Source organism: Echeneis naucrates, chromosome 14, assembly GCF_900963305.1.
Source record: "Echeneis naucrates chromosome 14, fEcheNa1.1, whole genome shotgun sequence".
NCBI lineage: Eukaryota > Metazoa > Chordata > Actinopteri > Carangiformes > Echeneidae > Echeneis > Echeneis naucrates.
This window is the reverse complement of record NC_042524.1, coordinates 8,091,981-8,113,525: the sequence shown is the minus strand read 5'-3', so window position 1 is coordinate 8,113,525 and position 21,545 is coordinate 8,091,981.

Below are 21,545 nucleotides of genomic sequence, written 5' to 3'. Positions count from 1 at the left end.
CCTTTTCCAACTTCAGAGTCGAAGCTGTGATGGCTGTTACTTTGTGGATTGATGGCGCGTCTGTAATTTCCATCCCACTGTGTCCCCCCGACCCTGTTTGCCATAGTCCCCATCTCCCTTCAGCTGAAAATTGAGACATAACACTCAGAAAGTACCAGCTACACTGCCTTCAGTATCACATGCCCGTTTGGACTCATTTGTTGCTGCTTGTTGGTGAGCAACACCGAGAGACAGGGAGAGAGACAGAGAGAGACAGAGAGAGAAGAGACGTTGAGTTGAAGTGGCACTGTAATCTTACTTTAGCCGGCGCTGTGTTTCGCACAGAGGACTTGTCTTGTAGTTCTATGATAGTGACGAAGATGAATATATTTTTGTAGCATGATGTCAATCCCTCTTCCGAGAAAAACCAACAGAAACTAACACAAATGTGAAATGAATGCTTTTGTTTTTGTCTTGAACGTTGCTTGCTTTTTTTCCCTTTTCTTAAAAAATTAGTAAAAGACACACACTTTAGGGGAAATGCTTCTTCTCTGATGTGGCACGTTAAGGTTTCTGAACAGTCCATTTTAAATTACGTTAATGTAGCAATATTAATTAGCAAGGGCTTTTCTTAGGACCTGAACCTGACACTCAGTCTGGGGGTGATATCCATTGTAGCTTTACATTGACCCCTTCTACTTGTAGTTTCATCTGTATGCTGTACATAGAAAGCTAGGAAATATTTAGATTTGGTCAAACAGAGCATTGTGTGTCCATCTGGGGTTCTGAAGCCTTTGAGTCCCACTCGAACTTTGTTTTGCAAAATCTCCAGGTTTGTGGAGGTCTGTTCTACTGCATTATAGGTTCTGGATGTGCTTTTTTTTTTTTTTTTTGGGGTGGAGGTGGGGGGGGGGGGGGTATGTTTTAAAGGGCACTGACCAGGCCAAAAGGCATGTTGTAACGCTTGGTGTGTTTTGTGTGCTGAGCTAAAGAGATCACACTATCACCAGAGGGAAACTAAAAAGACATTGATGGTTGTTGCTATTGTTATTATTTGCATTATCATTATGACCAATACTGAACCCATCCCCCTAACTGCAGACGTCTTTGCAAGCATATGCAAGCAGTCTACTATTCACAGCCACTTAACCTACAAGCAGAGGGTCAAGGAACTGAAAAGTTCAGAGTGAAGAGTTGTATAAAGATATTTGAATTCTGAACTATTGTATGTATGTTTATTACCATGACAAAAAATATATATATACATATGTAAAATACATAATGCATACAGTATTTGATTCTATTAATGAAGATATTAGCTAAGATGATGATGAATATTGTTTGTATTATCAACCTATTGTTATGCATTTTGCACATTTAGAAACAATACCATCACATTTACGTAGTCGGCTTTGTGCTATGCAAGGACAGCTTTGAACCACATCACTTACCTTCTCTCCCTGATCATTGTGTTTCAGATTCACAAGCTATTCCCCCCCCCCAAAAAAAAAACAAAAAAACAAAAAAACAAAACAAAAGAAAAAGCTTGGCTTTTATATCAGCTTTGCAAACCATTAGCTTTTTTCTTCAACCATGGCTATACAGGGTGACGACAAAGAAAACAGTGGATTTTCTCTTTTGTTTGCGCTTTGGATTTTTGTCAGCGCTTGAAGGGGAAATGGCTTTCAATTTTGATTGCACTTTTTCTCCAGAGAAGTTTAATAAAGTCACTAAAATGAAAAAAAAAAAAACAAAACAAAAAAAACAAAACTGGAGCAAAACTGTAACAAGATCACCTTGTTAAGAACACTTCTGGTCACTCAAGAAGAAGCAGGTGCAATATTGTTTTGCTAATTTTGCTAAATTGATCATTTCTTTACTTTTCCAAAGCTCAATGATATTACAGGGAGCACCAGAGTGCTTTGATTTTGACGAGAGAAAAGTGAATGTTGTAGACTTTTCTGCCAGGAGCATTGGTGATAACCCCCCATCTAGTATCAAAACCGTTGCTTGACCTTTTATTAAATTCTTTTCTGAGTCAGGTCAGATTTTGCTACAATTAATGCTCCACAGTAAGGGAATGTGAAATATGAGGCACAGTGCAATCATGAGCTTCCAACTTTTACCATCACACTCATATGCAGAGCGTACATGTAAATATTACATTTGCAAGCACATCAGTCATTTATGTCATTATGTTTGATGCAAGGTCCATTGCAGTTCTCAGCAGCACTTGCTTTTCAACACTGAGTTTTTGGTTATTCCGAGATACCTACTGGAGTTTTCTTGTATTTTTATCAAGCAAAATATGTTCTGATTTTCACTGAAATGTAAAAAAAAAAAAATAATTTTCTAAAGCACAAAAGTTGATTAGGGTAGGAGATATTAGAGTGAGACCGTCTACATATGGACATCAACATCAACATACAACACACTTTCAAGATGCACACAAACACACATACCTGCATACTGTACACAGGAATGTGTTCGTTCAGTGATACTGACAAAGGGTTTTGATGGATGTAGATGAAATGGTGAACCTTCTGTAAATGTTTTCTTTTGTTTCCTTTGGTTATGATATGGCCCTGTAGAATCTGATTCTCTGCATTAGTCTTTAAATAAAAAGAAAACAAATGAAAGTGGTGGCTATAACTCTGTCCTTGTGCAACGGCACTGCGATGAAATTTGGAGACATTTTACTGCGCAGGACGAGTTTTCAAAGTTTTATTTTTGGGGGCTTTTTACACCCTTATTTCGCCTACTAAATGGCTGAGAGACGCACAGGAAACACAGAGAGAGAGAGAGAGGGGAATTATCCTCTTTTTCTTTAGTGCCAGAATGGGTCAAAGTTTTTGCAGTGAAATAGTTAATATCCTCAGGATAACTTGTAATCACTGTGGTGATCACTTGACTTTTCCTCAAGTGTCATCACTGGCTCAAGATTGTGTACTTACATAATTAATGAAATCTGCTGAAATGAGTGCTTATTCCACAGCAGCGAATGTTAGCGTGCATTCAAGCTAAATTAAGTTTGCAAACAAAATATTGCATATTTAAGATCGGAATGTTGACATTATCATTTTGAACACTGGCAATTAGCAGTTTGAGTTTGGTCTGGCGTGACAGAACATTTGTTTGCTTATACCTAGGATACGTAGGAGTGCTGTCCTAACTTTTAATCTTCTAACCTAATCTAACTCCACACTCTGAGTTTGTGTTACCTTCAGTGCGACAGGGTTTCACCGACCGACTTTTCAAAGATGTGCAGCAGCCATATGTTTTTATTATCTCCAAACTTAGATACACCCAGCTCTCTTTCTTTTAAATTTCCAGAAACTACTCTGTACTCATTGTGTCATATGACATTTCTCCCGTCTAATATTTTAAAGCTGTATTTGAATGTTGCTTTAAAATCTGTTTTACTAAAAAAAACAACCCCCCCCCCCAAAAAAAAACCTTCTTCCTGCCATTTTTCGTTTCTTGTTCCAGTTTTTTTTTTTATTGCTTGAAACTGGAAATCACCACTGATTTCAACCAATAGAGAGCTAAAAGCAAAGCTACAACATACAACAGACTTATCACTGTTATTTATTTCATTAGTTGTTATCACAGAGGCAGCAGCGGATTTTAGTTATCTTGTCTGTGAGCCACCAAAAAAAAAAATCACCACTGAAAATACATCTTTATTTTCTTGATTGTTAGGTTTTTCCCGACTCTTACTCCTCTTCTCCTGAGTCTCCACCTCATCCCCGTTTTCTCCCACCCTGTCATGACAGTTCAGGTGCAGAGGAACGTGCGCTTCTTCCTTAAAAGCATGTGAGCTGCCAAACCCTGAGACTCTTATGTAATAAAGCTGCTTCTTGCTGGCAGAAGAGCAGAGAGAGGAGGCTTTTTCTCTTACTCTCCGCCTGGTTCTCCTCCTCCCCCCTCCTCTCTCTGTCTGTGTGACTGACACTTTTTCCCTCATAGGCACTGATTTTAGGGACACGCGCACACACACACACACACACAGAGATGTCCCCCTCAGTTTTAGGCACAGGACATAGCATGCTAGTTGTTTATGAACGTAATATGAATACCATGCTTTTCTCTTCATATGCATTTTTAGACACTTTTTGAATTTCAAAAAAGCTTTGTGTGAAAGTACTGTGTCACAAACATAAACATGCCTTTCCCTTTGAAGAAGAAAGCCTTTCAATTCATCTTCAAGTTTTCCTTGAAAAAAAGAAAAAAAGAAAGAAGAGTATTGCAAAGTGGGCCCATGAATTGTGTTTGAACATTAATTCAAACCAATCTCTATTTTATACACAAGGGCTCTCAAATCTGTTAGAAAAGGAGCAATAGATGCTTAAATAAAGAGAAAACTGAAAAAAAAAAAGCTTAGCAATGATCACCCTTCTAAACACAAAATAATCCAACGCAGAATACTACGACATGCCCAGATTAGAAAAAAATAAAAAATAAAAAAGAAGCAAGCAAGCAGCTTCCAATTTTGATAATGTAAAAGGAATCCAGTAGGTTTTCATGTGCAGAGACTTAGCTCAGCTAAGACTCGTCATTTCTCCTCTCCAGATATAATGCAGAAGCTATCTAATACATTTTTCAGCCACATATATTAATCGCTTATGGTGCAGTCACAGATCTGATTGCATTAATCTTTTGCTTTTCCAGGGCTTCATGCAAATCCAAGTATATGCTGTAGTCTGGTCCAATAGGTGGTGTTAACTGATCTGTGCCTTGTTAACAACAATAAAAAATGCTGGAAGAGAGAAAATGTATGTCAAATTTACTCTGTTCCTGGAGCCAAAATAAATTTCTGAATTTCTCACGCAGATGGCTTTTTATCATGTAGGTTTATAGGCACCACGCAGACATGACGGAGACTTCAGATCATCCAACTGAGAGTCATTCTGTCTTCTCACACATATCTCACATCCTCCTCTGAATTTTCAAGCCACATCAGGAACTCACATCTCCAGAGATTTCTGTTAGTTCTCTCTCTGCTTGCTTATTTCCTTTCCTACAGTGTCTCCATGTCTCTACCGCCTGCTGTCTGTCTTTCTCCAATTACCTTTCGGTAGACTCTGCAAATTACCTGGTCATGTATCAGGATCTATGATTTGTTTTTCTCTCTCAGTCGAGATGAATAAATGATAATGTAAACAGGAAAGGCAAACACAATTGGAACATAAGATAATTACTTTATGCCCAATGTAAGTAAATGCTCCTGCTCTGTGCCCAAGGACAGCCTTGATTTTAGATTTAACAATATTTTTCATGTGCACAGAGGCTGCAAACTGTTTATTGAGAAATCCCCGTCCTGTAATAATTTTTTCAGGCATTAAAAAACATAAAATCAGTCATCGACTGTATTTTGTGAGTATTTTCCTCAGATTGGATTGGGGAGTCAATTTGAGTTGAACTGAATGAAGTCAATTGCATTGTGAATTCCATCCACTCTCAAGAAGCTGCTCCTGAATAGAGATGACGATAAAAATGACATGGCCAGTCATAACAGTGAAATGGTGAGCAGCAACGTAAGATAGTATTTTGACACAAATGCACTGCGATAGGCCATCAGAGGGAAGAACTCTTTATAGTTGGTGTGCAAAACATAAAGCGTGAACATAAAGCGTCCTCTAGACCAAAGAATGGACCCCCACAGAGACTAGAGACTGAACCAGAGACCAGACGCCTCCAGAGAGTAGAGACAAGACAAGTCGAGAGACTGGACCACTCCACAGAGACCGGACCCCAGTCCTTTTCTATATCTGTATATCTGTGGATACACAGTGGATGTACAGTGGATTTGATATTTCCCCCAAAGTTGTGGGAGGTACGTTTCATTGTTTTGTGCTTAAATGTGTGGAAGCAACTTTTCAGGTATAACTGAAGAAACTGTCTATATTTCATTACTTAAAAACTGTCTCTGGGTTACATTTGCGTAAAATGCAAAAAATGGAAGTCTCAAGTCTCAAAATTTAAAAACCCGAAAAGAAAAAGAAAAATGGAATTTGGGAAAAAATAAAACAGATTTTGTCGGGCTTTAGGTAAAAACCATTCCTTCCTCCATTACTGTAGTTTCCCCCTTGTTTTGGTGCTTACCATTTTGTACGTCCTACGTACAAAATGGAGGCATTTGTTTTTTTTATTTATTTTTTTAATCGATTCTGAATTGTAGTAATTGAGAATTATGATTCTTATGTGAATTGATTTTTTGGCACACCCCTAGAGTACCTTTTTTTTTTTTTTTTTTTACAAATTTCCAAGTACAAAGCAGCACATATTTAATGTGTTTCTAGCTCTGCTTAATCTAATCTGCTTAATTTTCAACTACAATCTCACTGCTAATGTTGACAATTATGTGTTTGGTGATGGGTATCTAGTGTGCAGCAGTCTTTTAATTTGTTCTTCTTTGCCATACTACAGTAGGCTGTATGATGCACAGGGATGGCAATCACCTGGCTGGAAAATGCAATCTTCATCAGAAAAGGCAACTTTGACCTCCTGTTTTTCGCTTTCTATTCTTGATGTTCGACCGCAAACTAAATTTCAGAACTGTGTTTTGTTCATTTTAGCCTCATTGGATGACGGCCCAGTTTTCCTGAGGGGCTCTGTCACACTGCATGAGATTTCGGCAAATTACTGAGACACAAAGCAGCTCCATATAATGACAACATCAACCTCAAATGTGCTTCAATGCAAATAATATACAAATAAGTAAATGAAAAGAAGCAGCTCTTGGGGGATGTTGCCATTTGCAGCCATAATGTTGCACAGAACACAGAAAATGACTTGCTAAACTTGGACAGACGAACTCATGGAAGCTAAGCAACGCAGACTTTCACCCACAAGCTGTTCTTTTGCAATAAGGATAATGTTAGTCATATAACACAACATTTGCAGAACCACCACAGTGACAGGTCTATCTAAATGAGCTAACTGTTCAGCCTTGGTTGAACGCTACAAAACACAGGGCATCAGCTAATGACGGTGGAAGCAGCCAAAGGCAAAACTCGTCAGTCCAGAGGAAAGACTGGCTGATGGCAGGACATTTTCTCCGGGGTGTGATGATATCACTGATATATTGTCTTTCATCCCACTGCTCTCAGTAAAAGACAGACTTTTCTTTTTGTCTCTGGCTTCTATTATCATTTGGAATCCACTTTCTTGGACTTCTGTGTTTCTGTTGCCGACCTGTCCCTGTCTCACATACCTCTGAGTTTGATATCAAGGCTCTCCCTGACGCCTAAACCTCTGATCTCCTATTGGACCATCCAATCAGTTTCGACTGCAGTTGATATTTTGTTCCCCTGCTCTCTTGGAGGAGTGACTTTGTGTCAAGTTTGAAATTAAGTATGGTTGATGGAGAAGAGGAGCAAGGGAAAGGGGACTGGGGGCATTGGAAGAGTACAAAGTATAGATCGACACAAGGGGAGGACACAATCAACAGGGGGAGTGAAGGTCCAGAGCCAGAAAAGGTCACAGAAGGAAGGAACCCTGGGACGATGGACGGCAAAAGGACAATACAAGAATAATAAAGTAAGTGAGTGAAGTAGTGGAAGAATTGTGCAAGGGAGACACAGTGACATTAGTGGAGAGAAAACATCCAGGTAAGAAAGAAAGAATTGTGATCAAAGCAGAGAAAACTCCTGGAAAGATTAGAGAATGGAGAGTCACTAACACATCTCAAAATAATTCACTGCATACTTTGAATATATAATGATGTCAGAATGTTCCTCATGTTCCTGAGCTGGTGTAATTTCCCAATGACTGCTCTCTTTCCCTTTCATCTTACCTTCCATTAACAAAACTTTTTCCTCTTCTGTTTTTCGGATGTTTGCATCAAACATCTGCTTCTTCTAAATCACAAACTGCATTCTTCTCCTCTATCATCTCTAAATGGATGTGATGGACTTTAATGAGACAAAAGTCTTGTTGTTATTTAGCTATTTTTTGTTCTCCTATTTCATCTATGATACATTATTTGTTTGCAGGGTGGCTTTTAATGATGCCAGTCATGTAACATAATTAAAAGTTGCAGGTTTAGCATAATGTGTGTGCTTCTCACTTGCCAGCCAAGCATCCTGAATTAAGAGAGGTCCTAAGCTTGTTGCAATCCGTGGTTATATTTAATACCAAACCACAGAGGGCTAATTTATTTGGTCGATATCACCAAATGCATCCTGTTCCATTAAATTCTAAACACGGCTTTCATGAGGAATTAACTAGTTTTCTGAAAGGTGAGAGACACCACACTTCAACCAGACTGGCCTACAAGGATGGCATTCATATGGAGCCCCTTGTTATTTAGCAGCAGTTATAAAGTACAATTCATTTTGCTCCCTTGAATAATGGATGTTTAATAATTACATGCAATGATTCCCAAATTTTTCACATTGCATAAACAGAATAGGAATGCTCATTAACATTATGTGTGAAAAGAGTAAAATGCAGTGGACTCGCTCCCTTTGTATGGCTGCATGGAGGTGCTTGGGGATTCAGTGACAATATCTGCAGCATGGAATCCACTCTTTGTTGTAATACAACTGGATTTGTGTGGAACAAATTCGATCTGTTTGTGGTTTTTGAATTCTTTTATTCCAAACAGAGGCCCTGGTTTCAGTTTTGCTGCAGTAAGCTAGTCAGTAAATACTGCCTGATTCTTGAAGGCCAAAGCAAAAATACTCTTGAATTGAACATGGACATTAGGTTTGCAATGGGCTGGTGTAGAGCTATCTGGAACCCTTTTTTATTTGGAAATTACTTTCCTAATTATCAAAATGTATGCGCTGTCAGCCTACTTGTATTAATGTAAGCTCCAGCAGCGATGTATAGTATAGACCCGATGCAGCTACAACACTAAACCTGTCACTGCTAGAGGGCCTGTTGATCACAAGGTAAGGTACGTATAATTATTACATTTACAACTTCACCTTTGCCAGTAACATGGTATGATTTCATAATTGTGTTGAGTGCTTATTGCGTGTGAGTGCCGCTCTTCACCTTTACATGCAGATCTCATATATGTGTGTGTGGATGTGCTTTGGCCTCTGTGTGTCCTGCCTAAAGCTGTGCTCCTCCCCTCTTCACCCTCATAAATCGCCCTTTAAACTAATGTTTACCTCAGTCAGCACAACTGGCTACAGGTCTTCTGAGTGTTCTTCTCTGTTCACCCTGAGCTTCGTTGCACCCCTCTGGGATTCTGAAGGCGTCATTTGTGTTCATCTTCTCTTGTATTATCCTTTCACCCCTCTCCCCCCATATTGCTTTCGTCTCTCCCATTTGTTCCCATTCATTCCAATTTTCCTTCCATTAGCTGCCGTGCATATCTCTAACAAGCTCCGCAGTTCAAAAGGCTATGAAGCTCACTTCGGCTCAGCCGCACATTGCTATTCAATCACATCTTGTTACCATGACATGCCACTTTCGAACTATTCTAGGAAGGAAAATTGCCACTCAAAGAGCAGAAGTTGTATCAAATTCAATCACAAGAGCATACATTTTTTTCAACAAATTTTCTTTTTCCAGATAATTCTCACCAATGACTTTCAGAAAGAAGTTTGTCCTGGTTTTCCACCAGGGTTTACCTGAAAAAACGCACTTCCTAAAACTACGACTGACTGCGGTCTGCAGCCTGAATGTATCGGCTTGTACAAGCACAAAATATAATTTCCCCTCAACACCAGTGCTTTCACAGTCTCAGGAGTATAAATCAATAAAGAACTTACGGGCTGACACGGTGTGTGACCGAGGAAGCACAGTGTGAAACATTAATTGGAAGTATTGTTAAGATACATAATGCTTTTGCATGGGAGCCATGAGGAAGAAAATCATATCAAGAAAAACAGATTTGAAGAGCTGACACTTTTGTGCTTACATTTCCGCTACATTACCATATTTTCACCACGTCTCCTAAAGCATCCGAGCGCCTGTTCACAAACCTGACACCTGTTCACAGCCCTTTATCTTTCGTGCACCAAATCATAAATCAAGTCTTGAGATACTGTGTGCATTGAATTGACATATATCACACTTAACCTCCCAGAAGATTCACGGGACACTAAAGCATCCATCAACGGTTAGGAAGTTAAATGCAAATGGTGGAGAAGGAAACAAATCCTGGTCAGACCACAAGGAATAAAACATAACCTTTTACTGTTCTTGTCGGTGCTGTACCTGCTGGAACAACAATTTCCCTGACGGAGACCTCCCAAGGGATTAATAAAGTCTATCTTATCTTATCTTATCTTATCTTATCTTATATAGTTCTCATATTCAACACGCTCCTCAAAGGGGCCATTTGTTAAATAGCAGTTGTTATAAGGTGACAAAGTCGAATCAGAAAGTCTTAAATCAAATAGTTGTCTTGGTATGGTCGCTTTTGTTTAATGTGACTGTCTTGATTATTATGTGTTTTATGATACCGTTTACAGTCATTCTTTATATTTAAATCTATTTATATTGTTAGCCAATGATTGTATAGTGTGCCTGAATATAGGCCGACTCTGTGAATTACGGTTTGTTACCAGGTGCAAGACTAAGGTAAATGTGTCATTTGTCACTCCCAAAGGTAAATATAAAAATCATAATGGAAGCTGTATATTTTAGATTTGGACTTCCTAAAGAGTGAACACATGAACCTTGTTTGAATAGTAAGTTTTTGGGGTTTTTTTTTTTTTTCTTCTTCTTCTTCCATGACTCTGATGATCCTGTGTTCTGCAGACATTTTGGCTGTATTAGCTGAGTATATTAGCTATGGTAGCAGATACAGTTTAGTTTGATTGTTATCTTGTAAGAAGTAAATAAACCACGTTTGCGTTGAGAGCCATTAAATATAGGGATTTTTCATTTTATTTAGTTTTATTTGATCAACTGCTCTCCAAGCCAAAGAATGCCTACAAAACTGGTCTTTCTGAACCGTACAAATATTACTACTGCAGCTTTGATAGGAAGGTCTCATCATAATGGTACTTTAATTGCAACCAAAGTTTGCTTGGAGACTTGGTCTTGCTGTCAAGAACTTGAGATTTGCCCCTACATGTAGCTTATGTCGAATAATTTTATATAACATGACAAAACATGAACCAGTTTATTGTATTAGAGTGTGTTAAGCTGAAACCAGACTTAGAAAAGTGCACGCAAATGTTTTTGCAGTACGGCATCTCGTCACTAGTTAAATATAATCCTTTCATAAAGCAGCTCTTTTAGGCAGCTATAGTGTATCCACGTCACATACACACCATTTGTTGTTGTTCACTATTTGAAAACATATAAAACCACAATCCATCATATTTTAATGTAGGATATAGTTGTCTGACTGAACCATAAAAAACTGCCACACCTTTCACACACACATCCCATTTATTCTTTGCTTACATAATCCAGCCCTTATAAATTCCTAGTATGCTTACACATACCTGGCAATAAAATCTGATTCTGATTGTTTCACATTGTGTTATCTGGTAATCTGACCTCACCCCCCGACGTAAACAACAAGCCAAGGGGTGCATGGATGAACGGATGGACGCAGAGACAAGGCATCGTAGAAAAAGAGAAGTGGGAAAGGGCGAGCATAGAAGGGTAAAAACTGCAAAGTCCAGAGCGAATGAGTGAGAGAGAGACAGCATGCCCCTCCGTTATTCCTCTGCTCATCTCACTGCAGTAGATCCAGCAGGGGGAGGTGTTGCAATATGTGGTCGGTTTCTGACTGTTTGCACCAAAACCACAACCAACTACACAATCACATCCAGACTAACAAAGACATATGTATATAAACATAAAAATAAAGTTTCACTCAGAGTTCTATATGTGTATGCACATACGTTTTTCTCCACAGCTTTCACAAAAATAAAGCTGCAGAGTTCTTCACAGGGTTGACTAAGCCTACACTTTGTGTCCCTTTCTCTCTCCATCTCTCTTATCCTCTCTTTTTCTGTGCAATTTTTGAGCTTAAGTTGGGCTCACTTGGATGGGGGAAAATGTGGAGCAGGGCAGCGAAATAGGCTGTTCAAAAACATGAAATGTCTCCCCTCACTTGGGAGGCTCTGACATTTTGTCTGTCTTGAAGGCTGGGGGAGTGGTCCAGAAAGCAGGGAGATGGGTGTATTTGCGTGAGAGGGAGAGTTGTAACTGGCTCTCTGACACAAAGTGATTTTTGCAGAAAATGAATGGTTGTTATCACTACGCAGAATAGTAACGGAAGGTTTGTGATTCTGTTCGCTGTCACCCTGGAACTACTCATTTGGTTTCACCGACCTCCTGGGTCTCCACAAAGTGTAATTGTATTTTTTACAACTCCACAAACTAATCTGCTGTTCCCTTGGAGTCAGATAAATGTTTTTAGAATTTGACTTTGAATTTGGCAATCCTAAATTGTCCAAATCTACTGGCACTGGTTATATACAACTACCCTGTAAGGCTAATGAGGCCCTGAAATCTGAGCTCACTTCAGTCCAGTACATATACGGCTTTAATGCAGACAGGTTGTGAGAAGGACTCTAAATGGAGCGGGGCTGGATTAACTCTGCAGAGGTCCATGGGGAAAAAATAAGTTCTTTGCCTTTATTGACCACCACCATCATTTCTCTCATTACCTCTGCATTGTATATCTAGAAAGGTTTTGTAATTCAATGAAGCAGCATATAGGCACCATGTAAGCACAATGATCTGACCATTGCCTTTCTTTTCTATATTCTATATAATTAAGGATACTTTTTGAGCAATTGAGTGTTGCCCACTGCAGACACAAGTTAGTGTGAGCTAGTTTTGCACACTGCCTTCAGCATTCAAATTGGCTGTATTCATTTAGCAAACGCATTTCATCGAAAACAATGTGCAAATGAGGTGTAATCCAAACAGAAAACTAGCTGAAATAACTGTTAAACTGCATTTAGAGTTGATCATTACAGCCATTATTAAACATTAGACATTAAAAGTCATCTTTTCAGGAAACAGAGATCTTATTATTGTTATTGAAATTGTTTTTTTTTTTATAATATAACAGGAAATATAATATAAACTTTGACTTGTCTATTTATTTACTATGCTATCAGGACATTATCCATGTGCATACTCAGCCAGCTGTGACATGCCTGGAATACCGGCAATAATTAACTCTGAGATGGGCCACATGCGAGAACTTGATTTTTTTGTTCTATATAAATTATTGTTTCATTCCAAACCTGACTACAGAAGAATCTCTCTACCTACTCTAATTTCAGCCAGGCCTCCAGCCCTTGTTGTCTTTCCTGTTCAAAATTATGTCTTGTAGGTTAGCTCAAAATTGTTCCGTTTTAATTTTTCATAAGTTGCTGTTTTGTTCTGGGTGGAAATGTGTGTGTTGCTTGACTGAAATTCAATTATGTAAAGGAAGCAAACTGTGCTCCATGAATATTCTGCGCAGCCAAATGTCTGACCAGATGTGTGTGTCAACATGATATGATTTTTATTAATTCCAAGTGCCAATTATGTTCACAGAAAGTGACAAATTTAACTGTTAGTGCTTCATAAAGGCCACAGAGCCCATTGTTTTCTATTCTATTGCGTCCAATGTTCGATATCAAAATTATTCCCCTTAAAAAAACCTTAACCTTTTCCAATTAAATGGTAATTCCAACAACCACTTCATAAAATGTTACATCTCTCTAGCCTGGTTTCCTGCGTGTTCCACCACTTATGCGTTGAAACAATGGGACAGATATGAGGCCATCACAAAAGTACTAATGCTATCTAAAGAAAGAAAACAAATGCTGTTGTCTATGAAGAGTAAACTAAGGGGTTAAGCACTAATTTAACAGAGCAACCAAATCCTCAACAACCACCTTCAAGCCATGTTTCAAGCCATTGCGTCAGAAATCATGAGTGATAAAAGCATCATTAGTTTCAGGAACATTTCCAGCTGCATTCAAACTCACATTGGAACCTCTGCGAAAGCAGACCTCACTTGACCCTGCTTAAGTCGAGAACTATCAGCCTGTTTCAGTGCTTCCGTTCTTATCCAAGTCTTTTGAAAGGGTGGTTTTCAAAAAGGTCAAAAATTTCTCTCATGGGATGGCCTCCTTGATCCACATCAGTCAAGCCTTGAGAGCAGCCACCTCCTGGAACAAAAGCCCAAAGGGCAGCTAAAGCTTCAGCTCAGTCGTCAGTTCCTATATTGTTGGACCTACCAGCAGGCTTTGGTGAACCGCGGCATCCTGCTGTCATTACGGTCCAATATGGGTACTCCAGGCTAAGGCAAATCCTTCTTGGATTGAATCCTGCCTCAACTGACATTCCTTTCATGTGTCATGGAAGGATAAACATGCTTTTCACATGCCCTCACAGGAGGGATGCCTTTAATATTTAGTACTCTGACCGTGTTGCATTGGCCATCCTTGTCTCAGTTCTGCTCAAAGCTCTCAGTCCAGGCCATGTTCACCTCTAACCTTGGCTTTTACAATGCCCTTAGAGAAGGCTACCATTCAGAGCCAATGACACCTCAGATTAACCCTCGGAACGGCCTTAAAGGGCACATTTCATACTGATTAACCTCCGGCTACTCATGGCCACCCAAATGAAACAACACTCATCTACCTGAACTCACTCGTGCAGTCTTACACTCTTCTTGGTTGCTACGATCCTTCCAAGGAATGGCATCCCCCGTTCAGAAAGCAATCACAGTCCAGGTCGTTTGTTTGTCGTTCTCTTATGGTGGAACAAACTACAAAATGGTATTAGATTAAGGGTGTCCCTATCTTCAATAATCTCTCAAAAACTCGTTTTGTCCAAGAGTATTTTCTTCCTTAACACCCTTTCATGTGTACTTAGCACTTAACTTACGCTTCAATTGCACTCCTTTCATTGATTTCGTGAGTTTTTAGCACTTCACCTTATTGAACATATTTAGTTCTGAGCACTTATTTTAAGAAGAGTAAGAAAGGCTTCAGTCACTGTGGATGAAATAACTGATCATAACATTCATCTCAGACACATCAGATATTGTAAAATAATTTACCTGGGAAATCTAAGCTTGGTGTTACTATGGTGATGTTGTCCAAACTAGAATCTCAGGATGGAAAACTGTGGTAATCAAAATGCAAACCTGTATCATGTTTTTTTGCCCTGTCATGAAGGACTACTGGAAAGAGATACACAATGCCCTACAGGACATCTTTAAATGCAAAGTACCTTTTCAGAGTAAGACTATGTTTTTTTGGCCACATACCTCAAGAATGGCTGAAAAGGGATAAACACTTGATGAATATCTTGCTCGTGGCCTGTAAAAAGGCTATTACCAGGAAATGGCTATCCCAGGAGAGCCCAACTTTAAATGTCTGGATGGAAATTACAATGGACATTTATAAAATGGAAAAGATAACAGCACTTGTTAACCATAAACTGGAGAAATTCGCTTCATACTGGGAAAACTGGGTTACCTTTGTCATGCCCCATAGGCCTGATTTTATTTTCACAAATTCATGAAAATTGGTGTGTAGTTGTGTATTTTAAAAGATCACTCCCAACATGTCCACAGTTCTTTTATATCTACCTCGTTTGTTTGTCCCTTTTTAACTAAAACAAAAATACTACTCTGGCATTTAGGGCAGACAATGTATGATGTAGAAACATATGATGTATCAGTGAATATACTGGATGTAAATATTGGATGCTAAATGTCAAAAAAAGTTCCTCTACTTCATGCACGATTTCACATTTTGAACCTCTGCACACTTTCTCACTCTTAATTATTCACAGCACCTGAGTCGGCATGCTCTGCAAACCATGTTTTCTATGTGCAAAAAAGAAAAAAGTTTTCAATTGCCGTCCAGAAGGCACAGTACTGGATGCACTGAATCTCAAGTAAGGATCCATGGTACATTACCATGCGACTGACAGAACATCTGAAATTCCACTGGCAACGAATAGTGAGACCACATACCCTTTCTCCCTGCCTCCCTAGTGACTCTTCCGTATTCTCTCAGAGCCATCAAAGCAACTGTCACAGTCAACCAAAAAGCACTATGGCAGACGTAGGGGCAGAACAGGAAGCATGGGTTGGGCAAGGGGCAAAGAAACTGGGGAAGAAATACAGAGTGAGGAGTGATGCAGAGACAGTGGAAACAGGGGAGAGGGGGAATGGAAAATCCAAGGTTTTGAATGCTCTCCAGAAAAGGCATTAAGACGTTACTTAGCTAAATCCATCAGGCCTCACAGGATGCAGCCGCCTTGATGCTCTAAATCAAATCATATATCCAGGTAATTGTTCTCGAATAAGGAAAAGTAACATCCTACTTCCGCTGCTCTGAAAGCTCCTTCCCTCTGCCCCATTAACCCGAGATAGGTGATGGTTAACGTTAAAGACTGGGATGAAGTAATCAGATCATGATGTCTATAATTTTGATGATGCTATAAACAACATGAGGTGGGTGTCAACAAGATTCTGATGAGGGGAAATGAAGTGTACAGAAGTAGGAGCAACAACATTGAGGACAACAATCGTGGCAATGATGATGATGATGTGATTCCGTTACTGATGCTTTTAGTATTTCCCTGTTTTGCGAAGAATAACCACTCCAATAAGGAGTATTGTGCTCATCGTCAGGATATACATTTTCAGACAAATCCAGGCAGGTTTATTGTTCCAAAGTGAGCAAAAGACATTGAAAATTTTGCAGAAATATTGTTTCAATTTTGGGAATAAAAAAAGTTCAAAAGTGCATCTTCCTGGGGACATTCTTCTAAAAGAGGTTCTTGATGTGGCCTATCAGGCAATTTAGAAAGTCCTCCAGTATATAACACACTAACTCAAAAATCTGAATTTACAACACACGGCAAGCAGACCACATTAGGCCTCATTCATTCTGCTGCATGTGAGAAAAATGGCTGTGCCAAAGCAAATGAATTCCTCAAACCGTCAACGTGTGAGGCCCAAATCGACCTTCACATGACGCCAATCAAACGGGAGCACTGCATAACTGAAAATCTTTAAAATATAAATGGAAACTGAATCTCATCAAGACAATGTAGACCAGAGTGGACTTGGGTCCAATCCCTGTATTTTATATTGAGTCAAGTTTTGTAGCTTGATAGGTTTTGTATTTCACCAGGAAATTGTAATCTCAATATCATTTGCCCTCCCACCACACACACACACACACACACACACACACACACACACGAGACACATAACTTGAAGGAATCTCTTGATCCTCTCTTCCACACAACTTTCAGTATGCATAGTTTCTCTTTGGAGGAGCCTGCACATTTTCAAAAACCACAACAATATATCCAAATAAACTGAATTATAATATAACCTTGAACACGGCGATGTCGTTTGCAGTTCTCAAAAAGCATTCGTGAGCAGAATGAGCATTTAAGTATACACTATGCGACCTTGGCTTAGTCTGGGTCCTGCAAAAACTCTCTTGAAAGTGACACACAAGACAGTGAAGACTAATCTTTGATAACATTATGCGACAACTCCCAGAGCTGTGAACAGTGTGACAGCGCTTGACGCTATTTTCAGGGGAAAGAGCACTTTAAACTAAGTGAAATATCATTCGGAATAAGGCTTCAGATTTATTTGATAGAATCAGGCTCTTGCTCTTTGACAGGACACCTACTGCTGAAATGGGACACTGATCGCATAATTGTGGTTGTCAGGATTTAGCCTTGAACTTTGGGCTTCACTTCATCATGCTTATGAATATGAATTAACTTGAATTTTCTGTAGTGTTAGACACTGGTAATGTTTTTTTTTTTTTTTTTTTTTGCATAACTTTGGGTTTCTCTTGTGTTTGGGTCTAACTTTTCATATCTCAACATTTGCAGCTCTGTCCTTGACATGTCTCCAAAACGCAGCCCAGTAAAGTACTTAAAGTAAGTAGTTCTGTCGCCTCTGCTGGTTGGCTGTCTGTGTGAATCAAAGCTCTGAACTCTTGCTCTGCAACACAACACTGTACATTGTGTTTGCAGTTTATACATTAAGCTGGACTGTTACTCAAGGCTCTTAGATGGGGGGAAGCCATAAAAGACACAGGAAATTATCTCCTACTTGCCAGGTTTATACGCAAAGGTCATTTCAAGGTGACCTTGAATTACAGCCAATCAAAAAATAAATAAATAAATAAATAAATAAATAAGTCTAACAAACTCACTATATGCTATATATTGAGCATAGTGAAGCATTCAGTAGCTCAACAGCCAGATATTTCCTTCAAGATTTGGAGTCGCCCAAAAGAGAACGTAATACTGGTTTTGCACTCGCTGCATGTCAAGAAGCCTATTTAACACTGCACTTATTGCAGATTGCATTCAATATTTCCAATTTATTGTCAACATTTTGGCTACCATTGCATGTAAAAAAGTATTTCTATTCGCACTATAACTAATAATCTTGGATTCACTCGGGATGTGGTTAGATTACGCTGGCCAATCCCTCAAGGAACAAATTAGTTTTAGTTTTAAATCCTGCTTACTGCTACTCTGGTACAATTGCTATTGGCACAGTTTTTGGGTTAACATAAGGATGGGCAGTGAAGAAGTTAATTGTGTTGAATACATTTTTATGGATGCTTTGTTTTCTTTTTCTTGCTTTGTTATGAACCCGAGTTGCTGTTTGAATCCACTGGAACTGTTGTGAATACAAGCTGGCATCTGCTTTGAAGAAGCAAGCAACAAATTTTTCACAGTCTGCTTTCAACCTGCAGGCGAATGCTGGTAGAGACTTTTTTATTATTTTTTTTCCTTTTTGCTGTCATCAGAGCCTGTATGGCTTGTGGACAATGTGAACGTGTTACTTTTCATACAGACCTTGTTTAAACAAGACACTTCTTTTTGCTATTTGTGATGGAAACTTAAAAACTAAATTTCCTTACTTTTTTCTATGGAGTCAAATTTCACAGAACTATATGGCTTTGTCATCACTTGCTGCCGGCATCCTTTTATTCAGTGACAAAATGGAAGCCCCTCACACCATGAGAACAACGAGGCCAGGTCACTTGTCAGCTGCACTTTTGAGCAGCCGATGCGCCTGGTGTGCTCAATGAGAATCAGTACAACAGTTTGGCCCTGGGTTGAAGAAGAAGATGATAAGTAAACATGCTAATGGGGACAAAAAATAAGTCAGCCTTGTATAAATCCTTCTCCTACACAATGATTTTTTTGTAAATCAAAGGCATTAAAACCACTGAGTTCTTTAAAGACACACCCCGTTGAGTAGGTGACACAGACCCTATATTCAATAAAACTGTAGTGCTGTATACAAAAAGTGTGTCCTTGTGAATGTCATCAAGAAGTAAAAGTGATCTATCGTTACACCCAGGTGAAATGTGTCCTCAGTCATGTGATGCTTACGGACTAGCAGTATTTCCTAGTTAATCTTATTTCTCATGCACTTCTACCGGCTGAACTTTTATTTGTTTATGAATGCCATTGTGTTGTCTACATCATGCACAGGAGCCTAATTGTCCACTTTGTCCATGTTGGCATATTCCGTGATAGCACCATATTGCTGAAGAGTAACTAAGGTCAAGGCAGTTGTCTGCTGTCCCATCTGAGCTACAGCCTTTGGCCACCATTACCAAATTATTTTAATATTATCAAAATGAGACATAAAACATATTGCCTTGAGAATCAAGTTCCCTTCTGGTTCCTTAATGACTTGGGCGACATGCTGTGCATTTGAAGGGATACTAACCTTATAGCTGTGCAGCCAGAGTAGATGGATTAAATGACTCCCTCTGTACTGTACTGCTTCAAATGATATTGAAAAACAGGGACAAAAGTTTAGTTGACAGTCAATATGATAGTGAAATGTTCCCTCGGGACTGTCCATTCAGCACAGGGTGTTCACAGTCTGTCCTCTTTCTGACACACACATCATCAGCCTAAATTAGGGCTTGTCCTGTTATCTATGATCAAAGAAATCATGCATTTTTGTACTTCCTTAAATTTCACACAAGAAATAGGAAAAAAAAAAAAAGTGGGTTGACAGCAAAATATGTTTTCTCACACTGAGTTTTGAAGCTTTTAGTTTTTTGTTTTTTTTTAAGCGTGTGATGAATAAGAGGTGGCAGAGCATTACTGTCCTTCAGATAGGAAAGTTGGACCCTGACAGATTTTTGACTATAATTACAGGAAATGGGAACAGAGAGGCCTCCTTGAAGGTGAAAGCATCAGTAACAGCAGCTATGGAGTGCTGCAAATGAAAACTTTACTATGGAAGAGTCAAGGTGCAATAAAGGCTCCAAGCATCAATTTGTTTTTCACAACTTTCATTGTTCTCTACAACACTCAAAGCATTGCTGGAATTTCCATGGCATTAGCCTTTGCCCAGGGAACAGCTAATCTTAATGCCAACTGTTGTGTAATGACAGCGAGATTTATTTTGGATAGAAAATGCATCATTTTTTGAGTACATTCCAAAGTAGGCAAATATTTTTGCATCGACGTGCAGTGTATGCCTGTAGTTGTGTGAAGATATTTCTTTTGTCGCAGGCCAAATTCATCATTCCACAAAGACTCTTTTGTCAAAATGAACACATTCATGAAAACACAAAGCAGAAACGTTGTACATATTCCAATATCCCCCCGTTTTAACTTCCTTGGCAACATGCTGCTTTCAGCTCCCACTGTTTTGTCATTTTCTCCCTCACATGTAATCTGGAGTATCTGCATCAGTGACTTTGGGCTCAGTTGACTTATGAGTTTGATAAAGTTTTGACATAAAACATAAAAATACATAAAAAGAAAACCAGAGCTGAAAGCAGAAACTCCCTGTGATTTACCTCTGGGAGTGGAGATTATACCTGCTTAACGTCAAACAAACCAAAATAGCACATAAATAGGGTATGAAATCAGCCAGCTGAATTTCCCAATAACCACAGTGGAGAGTCTAGACACTGGCTGAGACCTCACAAGCCACAATTCAGGATAAACTTCAAGTTTTACATAAAACAGCCACCCGAGCCGGACTGTTACAGGCTTAGAAAAAACTAAACTTCGAAATAATTACATGTTGTGGTCAGTCCAAATGATATAGATACTTTATTGGAGGAAACACTTCAGACAGAGCCAGACAAGCTGTCTGTCTTAAGTGCCTTTTTAACTCAGGCAAGCAAGTTCAAAAACTGAAATTAATTATCATCAATGTCTCTTCACTTGGTTGATTAACCAATATGGTGATTTTTTTTATTTTTTTTTTAACATGGTTTAACAGACATTAAGCAATACAGGAGGAGAAGCAGGCAAGAGCTTAGCTCCAGACTTTGTACCAGCAGCAAAAGTTAGACCTGGACAAAAAAATGCTGAAACACAGGAGGTGATAACTTGTTCTGTTAAATGTGAGCAGTGTGAGGGTAAAATCTCACCTCGACATGCAATCGTTCAAGAGAGGTGATTGATCTGGCAGTTTGTGCCCCCTTTAGGTTGACGGATCTGACGGCCCACAAATCTCAAACAGTTCACACCCACTGCAGCTGCCCATCATTGACGGGGCTGTTGACTTCTCATATCTACATTATTCTAGTGGTATTACCCTCCATGGTGATAAGATGGTACTTTCCACTTACGAAAATCCTCCTTTC